Genomic DNA, 7,029 nt, shown 5'->3' with positions numbered 1-7,029 from the left:
GCTGGTGGTAGGGAAGATGTAGAATTCCCACTTTGCTTTGGATAGATTCTCCAGTCATTTTCCAAGCACTTTACCAGGAATAAAGTGAAAGTACTAGAGTTCCTTCCACCCTGCTATCAAATTTTTCAATTGGTTCAGAACTGGGAAGGAAGAAGATTGGGCTGACATGATCAGACTAGCAGTACATTTTTCAAGAATCTGTTTATGTGCCCTTTGGAGTTTACATTCTAGAGGAAAGAAACATAAAAAATGAAATATCATTTGAGGGTTCCAGTTTTTTGATAGGGTAGTCAGGGGAAGTCTCACTGAACAAGGATAGCTGAAGATTGAGTAAGATGATGAAATGGAAAGAGACTAATTTTGTGCCTGATGAAGGGCAGGTGCTGGAAAATGTTCCTTTGTCTTCCCTCTGCACACCTTAAGGAGTCACCTGTATTTGTGTCTCGTGTTTAGGGCTAGGAAGAGTGTTTCCCTGTTGGTGGGAGCCCACGTGTGCCATGTCTCCTACATCATATCCTGGAAGTCTAATGGCAGTTGGAAAATCTTCAGCTGGGACTTGACCAGGTCCCCTGGCCTTAAGCTTTGATATGGCATGGGAACTTTCCGCAGGCATCTGTCATCAGTGATGACTATCCCCCTGAGAAAATACACTCATTCTACTAAATAATTAAAGGAAAAGGCATGAAAGGTGTGCTGTGGCATAAGTCAGGAAAAGGCTTCTAGTTCCTTTATTGATTGACATTCTCCTGGGCTCCTGAGCTCTCCAAGTGAGAGAATGAATTTTTAAGATTCATGGCTGAGTAATTGGTTGGAGTGCATAGCACAGTGCCTGGCACATGGAAAAATTATTTTCTGAACAATCAAAAGAGTGGAGAACTGAATAGAAGCTTCCTCTGTGATCCAGGGTTGGTCTAGCTAAGGACCCTGTTTTTGGGAAACATGGTTGTAGAAGTGCTGGGAAGTATGTTTCTGGTTTAAATGAATGACATGCAGCTGTTGTTCTGATCATCACTTACCAGTACTGGTTTATTAGTATATATAACTTGGTTTTAGGTGCAGACTCTCTCCCGGGTTTCTGTAACTGTACAGTAGACTTGCCACACTTACAGGGGCTTTTCACAAGAGTCATCAACTAGTTACCAAAGAACTTATTCTGAAAGCCACTGTAATAGTTATTTGTTTTAGGATTGACTCCTGGCTATTTGATTATGTCTTTCACTTTGTTTTCATTATAAATGTATTTCACATATTTCTAGGTCAACATTAAAATAATCTACAACTAACTGAGCTCATTTGGCACTCCAACACACACTGTTCTGAAACAGATGTGCTCTGAATTTCTTGGTCCAAACTTGAGATGGACAGCTGAAATTCTATTGATTCCCTCCTTGTTTTCTTCCTCTGTAAAGGCCAGAGTGTTTATTCCTATAGAGGAGACTGCGGCCATCAATTAGGTATTTCTTGTAAAGGACTTTGGTCACTTGAAAGAATGACCTTTATTAAAACTGGATACATTGAATTTGTCATTACAGTATTTTCTTGATTGCAATTATAACTCATATTTTCCCAACCATAGAAAAACAGATAAGAGCCTGATTTCTATCTGAAAAAGATTCTATAGAACTCGGGAGGAAAGTCACACTCCCGCATAGGCTGATCCCGGGTGGATTTCGTATTAAATTTAAGTATCACCTTGAAGTAAGACAGCACAGATTCCTTCAAAGTACCTACTTCAGTCAAAAAAAAAAAAGAATCAACAGTTGGTGTATCTTCTCTATTTGTAAATTTAAAATTTCATAGGCTGTCACAATTAGAGGAAGCTTTATAGATCTTCTACTATAATCTCATCCTTGCACAGATGAGTGCACTGAGAGCCAAAATTTTCCATAACTGGCCCCAAACTACATAGTGAATTGCTCTGCTGATCTCAGACTTTAGTCTGCATATGACGGGGTCATAGGATCCCATGGCCATCATTTTCAAAAGACCTAATAATACTGGGATAAATCCTAGCAAACCAAGCTGAGACACTGGGATCTACTTCTCTGTAGCATGTGAACATGACTTGTTTGACCTAAGCTTCTTTAAATGAATTTCTGTCTGTGTTATCAGTACTTAGGGCCCTGGTATCTCTTAGCATTCTTGGGTTTCAGAAATGGATTCTGGCTAATTAAAAAAATAAAATAAAATATAAAAACAAACAAACAAATAAATAAATGAAGGATGCTATTGGAAAGATATGATATATGCCACAGAGGAAAAGAGGAGCCTGAACAATTGGGGCTCAGAAAGGTCCAGGCCAGCAGACTGCAGGGATTCAAGCGGCAGAGCCTGAAGGAGAGCCCCCTCATGGTCCCTGGGGTGCGCAGAGCTGCTCCAGCCGCTGTTCCTACCCAGGAGAGCTTCGTATTTCAGGGTCAGAGGATCTGACCAGTGAAGCTTAGGTAATGTACCTGCCCCTTGGCTGGGCTTGAAGTGAGTGGGTAAAGGGTGAGTGGAACATCCTGACAGGTAGATTACCAAGACTGGATGCATAGGGAAGGGCAAAAAATTTGACCATTGTTACCAAAATAGGGAGGAACAGATTCAGGGCAACAGAAACATGCATATGTCCTAGAATCCATTTCACTACCACCGATAGGAAAGAATGCCATAGGTACGAACTTCCACTTTGGAAAATAACAAAATTTCAGATGTCATTCAGTCTTAGTTGATACTTTTCACTTGTTTGTTATCTAATTCCAATTATATTTAGATTCTCATATCCCATTCAAGTCAACTAAAGCAAATATCATAATTATAATGAAGATTTTTGCTTAGTTTGGTTGTAAGAATAATTCACCTGGTCAATTTATTTATTAAACATACACTTATAAAGGAATTTGAAAATGTTGGATTCAGTTTCTGATGCTGAACCGGCAGGATGAAGAAGCCAGAGGTATTACATAGCAGACTGAATGAGTGGCGTTTAAGCCATGTTCTAAGACGTCTGGAGGCTGCCAGTGGCCTTTGTGATACATCGGGTAGACAGCTGACTGGTTGGCTTCAGTTCCTCTGTGCTTCCCCCTCCCCATCCCTGCTGTTCCTTATTCCTTACCCCATCCTTTCTACTTACTTAAACCAGAAGATTTTCAGTGTTGTTTGTTGGGTATCTGAGCAAACTTTCCTTTTATGAAAAAAAGTTTTTGAAAATTACTAAACAATATGTTACCATAAATGTTACCATGTAAACTGTTTATTCAAAAAGTATCTTCTTAGTCCTAACCCCAAATAACAGGGAACAGGTCTGGCTAGGTATTGAGACCTCATCTTTAAAAAACAAAAACATTTTGATCCTACCTGGAATTAACAAATTTTAAAATAGAGAACGTTCCCTGTGCAAAAGGCTCTACATTTCGCCCTTTGCAAGACTACTAAAACAGATAAATGCTCCTTAGCTTAACTAAGTTGGAAACACAAAACAAACACATAAAATAATAAAACACGTAAAATAATAAAAGCTCAACGGAAGAACTGATTCAGTAGGCAGTACTCAGTAATCACAAACTGGATAGCCTCATCTCCATCGAGAGGGAGGTTTCAGAGAGAGTGTTTATGATCAGCCCAGACACCGAGGACCCTCTTGATGATAACATAGTCTCTTTAGGCTTAAAATTCTATGAGTCTAAGCATTTTGAAAGTGTATCAGGATGTCCTTCTTTTTTATGGATTATTTCTGCATCTCCAAATTATCCAAATTCCTAAGTGCCTTTTGGATTGTGGGGCCAATATGGAATCAACATTTAAAATAACCTCATAATCTCTCTTTTCCTCTAATCCAGGGTTGCTAGGTCTAAAATGAAAAGCAAAGTCACATAATTTTATTTTTGTATAAGAAGGGCAAAATGTTTCTATTTGGACTGTTAATACATGTTAAATTAAAAAAACCAACATTTCACAGAGAATTCGTGTTTTTGTAGCTGCCAATTTGACTTTGAATTTGATCTGTACTGCTTTGGTGATGTCTGACGCTAAGGTTTTCCATTATGTCTCTGTTTGTTAGGTATCTGAGCAAAGGCTTTTGAAGGCTTGATCTGTCTTTCTTTCATTTAAAACATTCCTAAAGCCATTTTCCAGTGAAATCCCACTCAGTGAATTGACTCACATCAGAGGGATTCCAGAAGTAAGAACAATCATGTCGTTTCTGTCATGGGTCTAATGGTGCTTTTCAGCATACTTTAATAGTCATGAGCTATATTCTGGCAGGCAGCTGAAATAACCTTAGATATCTGGTTGTGTTACTGACCTTCCAATGGGTACCTCAAGGGGAGGGACATTATTTTAGGAACATTCTTTATTTTTTAACTTGAGGATATTATTTGTTAACAAAATAGTAGATTAAAAATTATGAGATTTTCTTTTTCTAGAGTGTTTCTGAGGAATACAGCAACACATATTTTATTAACACACCAAGTTCTAAACACACAGATTCCCTAAAACAAACTGGTATAAACATTTTGATAATTCCTGGTCTTATCCTTTTAAGATAGTTTTAAATTGTGGGGTTATTAAAATGTTTACCAACTAAAGTGGCGACATTGTCTTTAAGATTCAGTTTGCAGTTCAATACCTTTTATGTGAACTCTTTTTTCCAGAAATTATTCTTTCCTAAAATCAGGCTAAAACCCTTAATTTTGTTTCCTTTGTTTCATAATAAATTCAATTTGCAAAATCTGTCTTTTGTTTATTGTGGAGTTCTCTCTGGGAATTCTTTTGACCTAGAATTTTTTTTGACTGTCTTAGGTTAAAAGGGCTCAGTATGTCCTGCGCTGTTTGCTTAGTTTCTTTCCTCAGATAAAAACCATCTTTCTCTTAACCTGGCACTTTAATAAGCTTCACATTTGGTTGGGCCTGAGGTGGGTTCGGGTAAAAGCAGGTTGTTTCAGTTAAAGTAGTGAGTGTGCCTCCTGCTACCTGGACATTCAGTGCCAATGGAGTTCCCATTTAATTCAGAGGCAGAGTCCATGGAACTGTCAGGGTTTTTGGAAGGCCAATATTTTCTCCATTTATCAGGACATCAACTCTCATCTCCTGGCTTTATATTTTGTGCTTGTTTTAGTTTGAAAAGTGTCTCTGCTAAAATAATTTTTTTTCTTGTGGGGGGAAAAATGCTTTATATTATAATAATGTTTTAGTTAAACTTGATTAGAACTGTAAGTATCACCTTTTCTTTTTTTTCTTGCCAGTGTCTAATCCAAAATTCCTATATATTTATCAGCAAAGAAGAAACTGAAATAATCTAGAGAGAGGTAGTTAAGATCTGACCTAGAGTTAAAAGATAGCAAACATCTGAATAGTAGTCAGCATCAGCGATGCTCAGCCACTTGAAATCTCAGTCAAAAGTAAACTATAAGCTCACTCATGGTGGGTCATTGTCAACTGCTTTCAATGGAGCATAGTGTTTAAAAGCAGAAGCTCTGGAGGTGGAAAATTCTGAATAAAATCTCACATTGCCCCAGACTGGCTATGTGATAGTAGAATAGTCACTTCATCTCCTAAAAATGTCTATTTCCTCATTTATAACATATTATAATGACACCTATTTCATAGAAGGATTATTTAGCATAGTGCCATATTCAGATCAGAGTTCATTAAATTCTAGCTCTTATGATGACTATATTTAACTTACTCGGAATCACCATCTAAATGTATTTCACTGTCACAAAATCTTTTGTCACAAAAGTGTTTTGTTTACCAGGATCATTAAGAATGTGGTCGCCAATGCCAACTGAATATTTGATATATTCAGAGTTGCCCATAAAATTATTTTTAATTCCACAATCAGAAGTTGCTGTAGTCTGAATGTTTGTGTTCCCTCCAAACTTATATGTTGAAATCTTAACACCCAATGAAGGTTCTAGGAGGTGAGGCCTTTGGGAAGGCATTAGGTCAGGAGAGCAGAGCCCTCATAAATGCAATTAGTGCTCTCATAAAAGAGGTCCCATAGAGCTCCCTAGCCCCTTCTGCCTTGTGAGGATACAAGAAGTCTGTGACCTGAAAGAGGACCCTCATTTGACCATCTTGGCATCCTGATCTCAGATTTCTAGCCTCCAGAACTGTGAGATATAAATTCCTGTTTTTTTATCTGCCATCCAGTCTATGGTGTTTTGTTAAAGCAGCCCAAATGAACTAAGAGGTAATCACTATGAACATATTGCAAATTTCATTCCATTTTTTAAAATGAATATGTTAGTCATTTATTGTTTGAAAAGTGGGCCACATAATGTGTATCTAGCTTTTAGTTTTCAGTGTCATGTTGTGAGAGCAGTTTCTTTAGATGGGCTTCAGAATCACGATTTTCAGTGACTAAATAATATTCTATTATACAGAATAATAAGAATGTAGCTTATTTAAATATTCCCCTCTTGTTGAAAATTTTGTTTGCTTACAATTTTTATTCATTATAAATAGTGTTTCCATGAAATCCATCTACATACCTATTTCAGAGTGTAATAAATATATTCAAATATATAAATATTTTAACGGAATCTGATATATTCTAAATGCTTTCCTAAAAATTTGTAGCAGTTTACCTGCCCATCAGTATTGCCTCATAGATTTGTGAACCTCAAATCAAGACTTTCTTTATCATTTTGACCTGTTATTCTATGTAGGAAATGGACAAATTCTTGCTCATTTCCCCCGTAGTTAACACACACACAGGATCTGTCCTAGCTCATTATGACATTTAACTGCATCTCTTGCAGCACATTAAAGGTTCAATAGTTATAATTCATTTCAGGAGGAATTTTAAGTGGCAACTTGAAGAAAAAGAAAGGGATTAAAAAGAATCTTATTATTGGATATACACACTATTTAGATTTAACAATGGCTAATCATTACAAAGAACAGAAAGCCTAAAGGCTCAATCTATTTGTATTTTCTGCCCTTATTTCAAAAGTGAATGACAACCCCGAGAGACTGGAAAATTATTATTTATCCAACTATTTGGCTCCTCATGTGGGGTATATCTTCTTTGCATTATTCACA

The sequence above is a fragment of the Manis pentadactyla genome, chromosome 8 (genome assembly GCF_030020395.1).
Source record: "Manis pentadactyla isolate mManPen7 chromosome 8, mManPen7.hap1, whole genome shotgun sequence".
Classification (NCBI taxonomy): Eukaryota; Metazoa; Chordata; class Mammalia; order Pholidota; family Manidae; genus Manis; species Manis pentadactyla.
Note: the sequence above shows the minus strand (reverse complement) of the source record.